The sequence below is a fragment of the Melopsittacus undulatus genome, chromosome 1, assembly GCF_012275295.1.
Source record: "Melopsittacus undulatus isolate bMelUnd1 chromosome 1, bMelUnd1.mat.Z, whole genome shotgun sequence".
NCBI lineage: Eukaryota > Metazoa > Chordata > Aves > Psittaciformes > Psittaculidae > Melopsittacus > Melopsittacus undulatus.
Window position 1 is genome coordinate 149034256 of NC_047527.1, and position 12000 is coordinate 149046255.

Sequence of the window (12000 nt, forward strand, 5' to 3'; positions counted from 1 at the left end):
GAAATGAGAGGAATGGACATGCCTGAAAAAATCACACATCTTGTTTCAAATTATATTTAACAATATGCTGAAAATGTGTTTTCCCCTTGAACAAGGCAAAATTTCCTCAAATCTATGATGGGAGGACTTCGCTGAGAAGTATCACCTCCACATGAATTATGTTCCTCTGCTCTATAGCTGTCTTGTCTTCAGTCTCTGCAGCAGCCTAAAGAAATTTATTCAGGTTCTCAACATCCACATTTTTTTTCAGTCCAAACTCACTTTTCCTTGATGTAGCCTTCCACATGAGATCTGAAGCCTGGGGACACTTTGCATCTATGGCTCCCTCTTGATAAACAGCTCTCAACCCCATGGAGAAAGAAATCTCCTGATCCACAAGATGCCAGGATTTCCAAAGACCTATTTTTATTTAAAAGGGTTATCATTTGTTTAGGTTCTATGTCCCAGTTTGCACTTGATGTCCAAGTCATAACAGAGTGGAACTGTTGTGTGTTCCCTTTTTCCAAGGAAAACAAAAGATTTAATTTAGATGCTGAGTAGGGATGCAATAGAAGTGTGATTTTTTGGTATGAATTTATAACACACTTATAGGCTTTGCAAACCAATTCATTAGTAGAACTGCAGGCAATGCCTCAGAGGGAGCACAGGCCCCCAGGTGCTTCATAGATGTATACTTTAGACATAAAAGGGACTGCCATGCAGATGAGCATTGGCAAAAGCTTAAATGCCTTAAAAAGTTCAGTCTCCTGACTTTAATTTCATTACTGAATTTCATCCTCCAAATGTCAACCAGCCATAGAATCCTAGACTGGTTTGGGATGGAAAGGACCATCATCTAGTTCCAATCCACCTGCTGTAGGCAGGGACATCTTCCACTAGAGCAGGTTGCTCCAAGTTCCATGCAATCTGGCCTTGAACACTGCCAGGGATGGGGCAGCCACAGCTTCTCTGGGCACCCTGTGCCAGCGCTTCAGCACCCTCACATGGAAGAACTTCTGCCTTAGATCTAAGCTGAACTTCACCAGTTTTAGTTTGAACCCATCACCCCTTGTCCTATTGCTACAGTCCCTGATGAAGAGTCCCTCTCCACCATCCTTTTAGACCCCTTCAGATGCTGGAAGCAGCTCTGAGGTCTCCACGCAGCTTCTCTTCTCCAGGCTGAGCAGCCCAAATTTTCTTAGTGCTTTTAAAACTTAGAATACTGTCATCTGTGGAGTCATCTGAGCCACGAAACACAAAACAATGTAGTAATGTGAGAGTACTGTGACATAGCAGGAGATCAGATGTGCACACAGAAATGCACAAGCCTATGACACAGGACATAGCACTGAAACAATGGGAGTGGCTACTGTACCCTGCTTGCTCCCTTAGCAGTGGTCATTTGGAGCCAACTGGAGGTGTCAGTGACATCTCAGTCAGGGTACCAGGCACATGTTAGCTTGTGAGGCTACTTGTTTGTTAGGGAAGAAGCAGATTTGAGACAGTAGCACCTTTAGCTTTTCTATCCAGGTTGCATGCGTTCTGTTTCCAAATATGAAAATAAATCTCATGGTTTCTTTCAGGTATGTGAGGAAGATCTGTTGTTTACTTGTCCTTCTAGCTCTGATTGTGCCCCATTGGGTGTGATAAAGGACAGAACGTATGCACTTTCCATGGCACCTTCTGATGTGGTAAAGGGAGACTTGTTACTGTGTCTCCCACAGTCAGAAGAAATGTGCTGGGGAAGTGTAATGTTCAGAAGGACTCTGATCTCTTGTTTATAACAACTTCTACATACTCATTATTAGATCAAACCAGAGCACTAGGCTGATTTTAAGACAATGCTGTGCTTTAGCATTCAGAATGATGAAGGAGGAAACTTCAGGGACTTTAAAGAAAACTGTATTGGTGATAGGTATTTCTGCTGTGAGAACTGTAGTGTGCACGCTGTGTGCTACTGCTTCTTGGGAAGCAATGTCAAGTGGAAGGGGAAGTTTATGGCAGCCCTTGTTGAAATGGCCGACCTGTCTTAAAGCTGTAATGCTTAAAAAGTCCCTGTCACCACTGTGGGAAGCGTAGTAAGTGTAAGGCAGCGTATATTTGTTTGAAGTCCTATGAAGAGTCTTGGCATTTTGGCACGTTGACACATTACAGGAATAGGGAGTCTTTGCTTTTGACAGTAGAGCTCATAAGCTGACCAGAGCCAGGTGCTTCACACAAACACACAAAATCCTTTTTGAGAGCTCTGGGACAATTGAATCCTAATGTTTGTCCTTCTGACATTTAGAAGCTAGTTTATGCTTTTTAGCATTAGATTTTTCTCTCTTTCAGCAGCATATATGCTGCTTGATTGATTTTTTTGGGAAGAGAAATAGTTGTTGAAATCCTATGCATCTTTTAAAATCACATATAAATTTGTGAAGATCAATTTATAAATAATATACATATTCAAATATATATATAAATGTAAATACAAATAAAATACAGCTTGTAACAGGGAATTCTGAATGCAAACCTTAGTTTTCAACTTATTGTCATTCAATTCCTTTGAAAGCTTGTTTGAGGATTCAGTTTATAGAGAAGGAAGAGAAGTCCTGATCTTCTTACTCCCTACTAGAAATGATTTGTACTTCTATCATGTTGTTTCGTTTTTATTCACCCCTAGAGAAAACCTGTTTTTCAAAAGCTTATCTTGTACAGGTTATTTTACCTTGTAAATCTCTTGAGTCTTTGAACTCTGTTAGGAGAAGAGGTGATCTGAATACAGTACTTAAACTGGTGACATGTTTTCTGTGTTCCCAATAGCACTGTTTGGTTTCTTAAAGAAACAATCTTAGATACTCTTACTTAGCATGAGACTTTTTGGTCTCAATAACTTGTGAGTCTATGGGCCAACTTCAGTCACAAGTGAGTCTCAAAAATATAAAGCTAATAAAAAATGAGTGATAGTATTAGTGTGCTTACAGGAGTGTAACTTCTTCCTAGCAGACACCAGAGAATCCACATGGGGCATTGCTGTGAGGAATGCCTCAGGGTTCATTTGTCTGGCTGGTTACTGAAGTAACTGGAATGCCACAGTCTTTAGGCACCCTGGTTTTCTGTAAGCTTTCTGGGTAAGTTTGCCCATGTAGAGATTCCTTTGGGATTGTGCACAATAGCAAGCCACCTTCTTGAACATACACAGCTAGTTAAGTTTCTCATCAGGCCTATGAATAATAAAAAGAATGATTTTGCATTAATTTCCATTGGATTTTATCTGCCATTCAGGCTTAGTTTACTTTGTTCAGTCTGTTACTTCTGAAGCTTCTCAGTTCTTCCAGTTTTAGTAAAGCAAGAGCAGCACTGTGCAGCCTCAGATTTTGCCCTAATGGTAGTCATTCTGCATTGCATGTTATCAACAAATGCTTTAAACAACTGGTCTTTGCATGAGATCAGGTGCTTTTGTAGTTAACCTTCAGCCCCTATTGGGGAGTTAAAATGAAGGCTGTGGCTATGTAGAGAAAGCTCCAACACTATAGTTAGCTTCCACTTCATCATTCTTCAGCTTACTTGTAAGTGTGACGAATTTTAGTGACATATAATCATTTGCATCATGTTGGGTTTAAGTTCCCAAGGAATTCTTGGACACCCCACACTTAGGCTGGCTGCCTTGTTACTGTAATACACTGTGTATTTCAGTGCATTTGCTTTTCATGCTTTGGCATGGATTTAGTGTGGATGAGGGAGGTTCTCAAGGCTTTGGTTACCCAAGTAGCATCACACAGTTGCACGTGCCCCTGCTCGTGTACTGTCATGGTCACAGCTCCACTAGCTTGTGGTGCAGTTCAGCCTTACCCAAAATACTTTATCTGTAATAAGTTATCTTAATAGTAAAGAGGAGGCATTTATCCAGTGTCCTGCATTGTAATGCAATGGGTTGGCTTTTCAGAGGAATTTTGATCTTCTTCAATTGTTCTGTTTGGTAGACTTCTCTCCCATACTTCCTGCATCTAATATACATGGAAAATGAACCATTTGTGTTTACAGATCCTGTTATTTCTAGTTCAAATTCCATGTTACTGCATCTTGGACTTCTAAGACTTTCCATTTACAAGTGGATAAGGATAAATGAAGTTCAGGCTCTTTTCAAAGGACATCCCTAGAAGGACTTTGATATTCTGAATGAAAGATCTTACCTGTTCATGCCACTTCTGGCATCTCATCTGTTAGCCAGACTGACACGCACTGCTTCCTTGTTCTTCCCATTTGCAGTATGTATACCTCCAGGCTTTGCCAGTGTTTGTAGGTTGAGTCTATTTTTATCTCTTTCCATTTTAATTTAGAATCCTTCCCTGATTACCTCCTCAGCTTTTAACAAGTTTTACTCTCTAAATTCCAATGTTACTGAAGTGGCTTTTTGTACCTGTTCAGCCTCAAAGATATTGAACTTAATTGAGCCTGAGGCAAAGAGTTAGCAAGTAATATTTTTAATCAGCTTCTGTGGTGTTTGTTTGGGGGGGTTTATAATGTGTCGAGAACGTTCAGTTCCTTGCTGTGCTTTGAACTACCTGTCCCTAGAAGCAGTCACTTTAAGAAGTGAATTCTATTGAATCTATAGAATGCTTTGAGTTTATTTGAAGGTAATTATGATGTACTTTTAAAATACAAAATGAACACATTTTTTTGCAGCCTGGTTAAGGTAGGAAACTTGGTGCTAGAAAACAGATATAAACTCACACCATGTAACCCTGCCTTGTATAAACTGGTAAGTGTGGACCAAGGGGGTATATTTACAAAGACTAATTTTAAGGGGACTTGTATCCCCAAACCCCTTGCTAGTGCTTATGCAGGATCCTGCTGAGGCAGATCATGCATGTAAGCTTGAGCCCAGTTCTGAACAGCCATTGGAAAGGGAGACCTAAGGAAGTAAGCTTTCTTAAATTAACATGGTCTTCATGAATACCTCTGCAACTCTATAGGACAAGGGACTCATGATGTGTGTGTGGTCTGAAGCTAAAGTGTCTGTGAGATGGTTTTCCAGGGAGGAAGATAGCATCACACATTTTAAGTATTGTAGGAACAAATAAATAGGCAGGTACCACAGAGCTTAGGTCTTTGCTAACGTCCTTTATGGTACTTTTTAGGTAAGGAGATACTTTGCTTGGTATGCCAATTCTGTGCCATAACTCTCATCATGATCTACTTGGTTGTTGTGTATTACCAAATGCTTTGTGAGGTTGTATTCTGCAAATCTGAGAGGTGCATTTTGCATAGGACTCTACTGAATTATCCTGATAAGCTTCAGATGCTTCAGCATGGGCTGCTGAAAGTAGTATTGAAATTAGTACTGAAGCTGATTGTTTTGACTTCTTGAGCAGTTAGCATAGAGAAAGGTATTACTGTAGTTTAATATGTCATCCAAAAAGATGTCTAATTGCACTCCTGAAGTGCCTGTTTCACACCGTTGTTGTAACAGCAGTTTAGCAGATAACCCAGGGGTGTATTTTAGCTGTCTAATGTAGTCTGCCTACACAGCCCTACCCGGAGTCCTTTGTCCATGCACCAAGCTGTTATGTGGGGCACATATTAGGTGAGGGAGCAGCCATCAGGATCTCTCCTCAGCTTCATGGGTGCCATGCCTCCTGCACTGCAGTCCAGAAGCACTATCCTCAGAGCAGTCAACTTTGCTTTTCTCAAGCAAGACTTTTTATCTCCTTGAGGTCAGAAAAATGTGGAAGAAATATCCATTTCCTGAAATTTAAAGCTTACTTTCTCAACATTTTATACTGTGTTTGGTTTAGGCCTGCTTCTCCTGGGGTATTCCTCATCATAAAGGGACACCATCTTAAAGAATACTTAAGGGAAGCTGGGAAGAAGACAAGCATGTGTATCAGTCATGATGATTGCCTAAGATATTCTTGCTAAAATCCTTTTACATTTCCAAGTAAGCTAACTTAGGTGATTGTTAAATAGGTCCTAACTTTCCAGAACAAACAACATTTAACCTTTTACTTCTGTAAAATTACGCTCCATGTGGAGTAGGGAAGGGATTTATTGTGAGAATGGGAATGCACAGAAAAGGTAGGCCAAGAACATGTAGGTTATTGCAGATCAGCCTATATAATTACCAGTAAAATGGAGGAAAAGCATTAGAAGCAAAATGTCTTCCTTTTTATAGCTATCCTGAATAATTCAACATTTGTTCGTGCATGATATGGCTCCCAGGATGATAGATAATTCATCATAACTTCACAAATGCATTACTAAATTACAAGCTTACATATGCTCATGTGGCGATGGCCAGCTTTCCTCAATCAGAGCCCACCAAGCCATTTTCTGGGGTACTTCAAATACTGAAACCAGATTTGTTTTCCTTTCCTATTATTCCTGCCACTCTGTAGAAGCTCCTCCTGTCAATTCTGTACTAACTGTTACTGTGATAAGTATGTCTCCATTACCTTGCTAAACTGAATTCTGTGGAGTGTTGCAGTTAGCTCATTCTCAAGGGTTGTTATGCTGGGACTAGCAGATGTACAAGAACTAGCGTGAGTTAGTAAAGTTACTATTTACAGGCATTATTCCATTAGAAACTTATCAAAGTAGTTGTTCTGGGGTGTTTTTAAGCCCACAGTTCAGAACCTGGATGAAAAGAAATGTTAAAATGTGTATGCAGTGATTGACAGGGGTTTCTAATGGACTGGGCAGTTTTGAAAAGTGTATTATCACTATTGGCACACTGCAATGTAATGGAGCTGGTTGTAATTTCCATGTCACTTTATTGCACTCAGGGTTTGACTATGAAGTTTATCTGATAAGCTGGGTTCAATAATCTCTCACATGTTGTAGCCCACATTTAGCATAGTTATTAAAATAGATTTGGATACTACACAAAGAAACCTTCTTGGTGAATCTTATTGTTTTACTGAACGAAGAAAAAGGCAAAATTACAAGTGTGAAATTACTGTTGAAAGTTACATATGGTGTGAAACCAGCTTTGAGATCCCCAGCATGAGAAAGACATGTTGGAAGAGAGTGAAAAAATGCTGCGAGGGCTGGAGCAGCTCTGCTCTGGAGCCAGGCTGAGAGAGCTGGGCTGGTTCAGCCTGGAGAAGGCCTCTTAAGGCGAGACCTTAGAGCAGCTCCAGTGCCTAAAGGGGCTCCAGGAAACCTGGAGAGGGGCTTTGGACAGGGGCCTGTAGGGACAGGACAAGGGGGAATGGCCTTAAACTGCCAGAGGGGAGACTGAGATGAGATCTTGGGAAGTACTTCACTATGAGGGTGCTGAGGCGCTGGCACAGGGTGCCCACAGAAGCTGTGGCTGCCCCATCCCTGGCAGTGTTCAAGGCCAGGTTGGACAGGGCTTGGAGCAACCTGGTGTAGTGGAAGATGTCCCTGCCTGTGGCAGGGGGTTGGAACTGGATGAGCTTTAAGGTCCCTTCCAGGCTGTGAATTTATGATGATTCTAATAACTTGATATGGTATTGCTTAGTTACACTGTACAGCCTTCTGATGAACTCCATCATATTCACTGACCTTCTGTGACCCAGAAGTAGGGTGGCTTGTCCTTCACCATTTCCTTTACAGCAGAACACTGTACTATGCCCTTCCAAATGCACTTGGAGCAGTATGGTGTTCACTACATGCATAAAGAAAGGGCTAGACCGTTAATGCCAAGAGCAGGTGTCAGCACCCAGATATCTTCTACCAGTCTGTGTTCAAATCTGTTGGAAGGAGGGTTCAGAACTGCTGTCTGGCCCATAGCTCTTAGGCTGAGTCACCTTGGTTAACATGTGAGTAGAGGATGAATGTTAAAATTTGTGTTTATTATTATACAGTATAAACCATCTATATTATGCATAGTATTATATATCATATTATAATACATTATATATTATTATACACATTTTACATTATACACATATAAATATGCATTTATTATTATAACACTGTATATGTTGTGTATATGTTCAAGGGGGTGTAAGTTTGCAGAACTGTGTCTGTGTATGTTGTCCATGCACACATATGGATGGATGGGTGCATATATTTATACAGCATGATAGCCAAAATACAGGGGTTTTTCCACTTCTATTCCATCTAATGGACAGATTTTATGAAATTGAATAAAGACATCATTCTGGCTTTAGAGGATCTAGTAGAAAATACTATTCTTTCTGCAAGTATCTTTTGTGCCTCTATCACATCTGTAATATAGATAAATTTATGTTAACTTCTGGAGTGATTCAGAGCTTTCTAATCCAATTTTCTATTGAGATTAATAGCACTTTGGCACAGAGTGCTATAGATGTTCAATTTAAGATGCACATGCTAAGCATATTGAAAATAAGCTGCAGTGGTAACAGTGGTGAATCCTATCTTGTCCTCTTTCAAGACCTCTTTGGAAGCAGAATGAAGTTCCTGGGTTCGTGAAGAGAGGTAAAAAGAGAATGCATTTTATTGCTATGGGAAACTTTTAAAGATGCTTTGCATTTTTTTCCCCAGTAGTCATTTTATATTGTTAATAACTAAGAAAGGACTGTACCTGGGATGTGGTTAGTCTGATTATTGAATTATGGTCCCCTGAGGATTAGAGGAACAACTGGTATAAATTAGTGGAGTTCCCCAGAAACCCATGATGCTGTACTGATTCACATGAATGGAAAATTCAATCCCTTTTTGCCTACCTGATACAAACAGCACAGCTCTGAGCACAGCAGGCTGCCCAGAGAAAACTGTTGGAATGGGGCTTTCTGCAAGCAAATAACTGATAAACCAAGAAGGAAGGAAACCTTAGGAAAATTAGGAAAAATACGAGAGGGGATAAAACACAAAAGTGCTTCTGTGATGGGTCCTTTCCTCAGGGTCATTGATCTTACTTTGAGGTTATTGTCTGTAAGGGAGTGTGACCATATCCCTCTGTGACAGTGCCTGGCCTCAGTGATGAAGCTCTTGACAGCAGTGGCAGGGCCAGCAGACTGGTGTATGTTCCTTCCTTAGCCCTTGTAGTTCACCACTGATCCCCCAGAGTTAATTCTGCTCTCAGTGAAAACTGAGCCTTTGGAGATTTGCATTTTGATGGTTTCCCTCTTCAGTACGTGAAGAAAACATTGAGTTAACAGTGGTTTTATCAGGGAGTTGGGCAATGGTGTTTTCCCCCCACAGTTTCAAGCAGTTTCAGTCAGTGAATGTAGTGAGGGGAGGTATGAAGGGGTTTTGAGCTCAAGAGCTGCTCCCTGTGCTGCCAGTGCATGTCCTTCCACCCCTCTGCGGAATGCAGTTTCACTCATGCTGATGTCTGAAATGTGGTGAGGATGCTGAAACATTCCCCTGAGAGTAAAACCTTCAGTTTAAGTCCAGGCCTAATAGATCTCCTCCCTTGTACCCCACCATTTAAACAGCTGAGCCTGGACATGTGTTGGTTTGGGTTTTCTGTTTTCTTTAATTCTGTTTAAGGCTCTAACTCTGCAGTCACTGAGCAAATTCCTGTTCACATTCTTCTAGCCCAAACAAAACTCAGTGTCCAAGAGCATTGTAGGAGAGTGTAAGACTGGCAGGGTCTGAGCTAGGGGAAATGGGAATCACTGCTTATGTATCTTTTTGTAGACCTTATTAATCTCTCTTTTTTGTTTTTACTCTGCACAGCATAACTAAATCTAAATTGGGTGAATATGGCCAAGAATCTTTTTATGGACCTCAGCTAATGCAGTTTTTATTAGTAGGAATAGCAAAAAGTGTCTTTCTAAGTTATGGATAAATAAAATCCCTCCTACTCATAGATTTTGATTCCAGGAGGGTAGAACAGTAAAAGTCTGATGAGCACACCTGCAAATCAAGTTGCTGGCAGGCTTGCAGGAAAAGAAATGGATGTGCACAATAAGCATTAAATATGTTGTAGTTAAGTCACGTAGGGTCAGACTCATCCTTGCTGTAATTCCACTGCAGTTAGTGGAGTTATGAGGAAGAAAAGTTCAATGTTTAGCTTTTAAAATCTTGCTTTTAAAAACTGTAATCTTCCTTTTTGGCTCACTTTAATAGGTACTTATGTACCATAATGACACAGGAGCATATGGAAATATACAGGTTGTTGCAGTGACTGAAATCAGCAGGGACTCTTTCCTGCATTAGCAACTGCCATGTCTAAAATAAAAGCTTTATAAAGAGGCTCTTTTCCTACCAGACAGTGAAATAATGTGCTGAGCATCCCTGACTTCGGATCTATTCCATGTAATAAACAAGTACTTACTTGGATAGCCTATTAAAAAGAACCCAACCCAAGCCAAACCCAAAACTAACAACACCACCCCCCCAAAAAAAGCCAACAAAACAGCAATGACAATAAGGATTGTTGCAGTCTGACATCTGAGAAAGATCCTCCTTTACAAGGCTTTGTACTCCTCCAGCAGAATCTCTCTGTTCAAGGGAAGACCTCGCTGTCTGCTGATGGAATCTGCTGGGAGAGGTAGGAAATATTTTACAAACTGTAAATTCTCTTCCCTTTAGTTTTTATTGGAAAAAAAAGAAACAACTCACAAAAAAAAAAAAAAAAGACAAAACACCAAAGCAACTTATCCAGAGTACACAAAACAGTACTTGATATCTGTGGTACAAGAATAAGGAGGTAATGGTCCCAGTCAACAGTTCTGCAGTCTTGGCAGACTTCACTCTTCTGCCAAATGCATTTAAATATAGAAGTACAACAACAACAAAAAGATGGAGTTGTTTGAAAGAGTAATACACCATATTCTGTTCTACCTAACAATCTCTTCTACCCAACACCATACCAATGCCATACCCACCCTGTTCTACCTAACAACATACCCACCCTGTTCTACCTAGCACCATACCCACCCCCTTCTGCCCAACACCATACCCACCCTGTTCTACCAAACACCCTACCCACCCCATTCTATCCAACACCATACCCAGTCTGTTCTACCCAACACCATAACCACTCCTTGCAATTCAACACCATACACAGCATCATGCCCAACCCATTCTACCTAACAGATAGGGGAAATGCTTGTCTAAAAATGTAAAGAAAGCTCTTAGTGACTTTGAAGTATCCTCTGCTTTCCGAGCAGGGTTTCCACTTCACACTGACAAACCCTGTGACTGACAGTGGTGCCAGAGGGAATTCTACAGATCCGCTTGGAAACATCTCACTGAGGCACCGCAGGTGGGCAAGCTGCCTGGCTAATGCAGTGCTAGCAATCTCTGGTGCCTTTTAACATGTGCATAAACTGAAATTATCAGCTGTTTCTAAACAGCCATTGCTCGTATCAACTGTGACTAGAATTTGTAATCATCAACTTGAATTCATTGCTGTCACAAGTATGAAAAATCCTGCCGAGTCAAGGGCTTCTTTGGAAGTTGCTGAGAAAACAAAACAAAGAAGGAAAGAGTTTGGATTGTTCATTTGCATATCAATCCTCTAAAAGATTGCTCTTGCAAAGCTGCTTTCCATCTCCTTCCTGGAAGTCTGCCTCGCGTGTTGTGAACAAGAAAACCATTTTCCTAGAGATTACTGTATATTAATTGATTATAAATAAGGACAGTGAGGAGAACATCTGGTAAGGAACAGAGTGGTGGGTTCAAAACAGCAGGTGATTTAGCCATGTGTCTTCCATCAAAGCTAATATCCCTCCAGAAAATGCTGTAGTCCTTGTTTCCTTTCATTTTTCTCCTGCACCAGTTATAAATTCCCTTGGAAAAGTGGTGATGGATCCAGCTCTGTTCAGGGTTTTTTTCCTTCCTTTATCTATCCACCAGGCTGCTCGACTGTGTTGTGCCAGCCTGACAGTCATTTTGTGTATCCTATTATAAAATGTGCAGTACTGCTCTAGAGCACAGTAAGCTCTCTTAAGAAAGCCAAGTCATTAGAAACAAACCATTTTGGAGGTTGACCCTGAACAGGAGAGACCACCGATGGATGAACACACACTTATTGTCCACCTCGGATTACTGAAATGGCTTTTCTGAGTAACTCTAGGCTGGGTCAAAGAGTCATTGCCTAGCCACAAATCATGCATACCAAATATAAAGATG

The 12000-nt window shown here is 40.8% G+C and overlaps 1 protein-coding gene across 1 annotated transcript in view; it reads left to right on the forward strand.

Annotated features, from left to right (window-relative positions):
* ADCY1 (adenylate cyclase 1) overlaps positions 1-12000 on the forward strand; it is a 136922-nt gene that overhangs the window by 68103 nt on the left and 56819 nt on the right. The window lies entirely within an intron of this gene.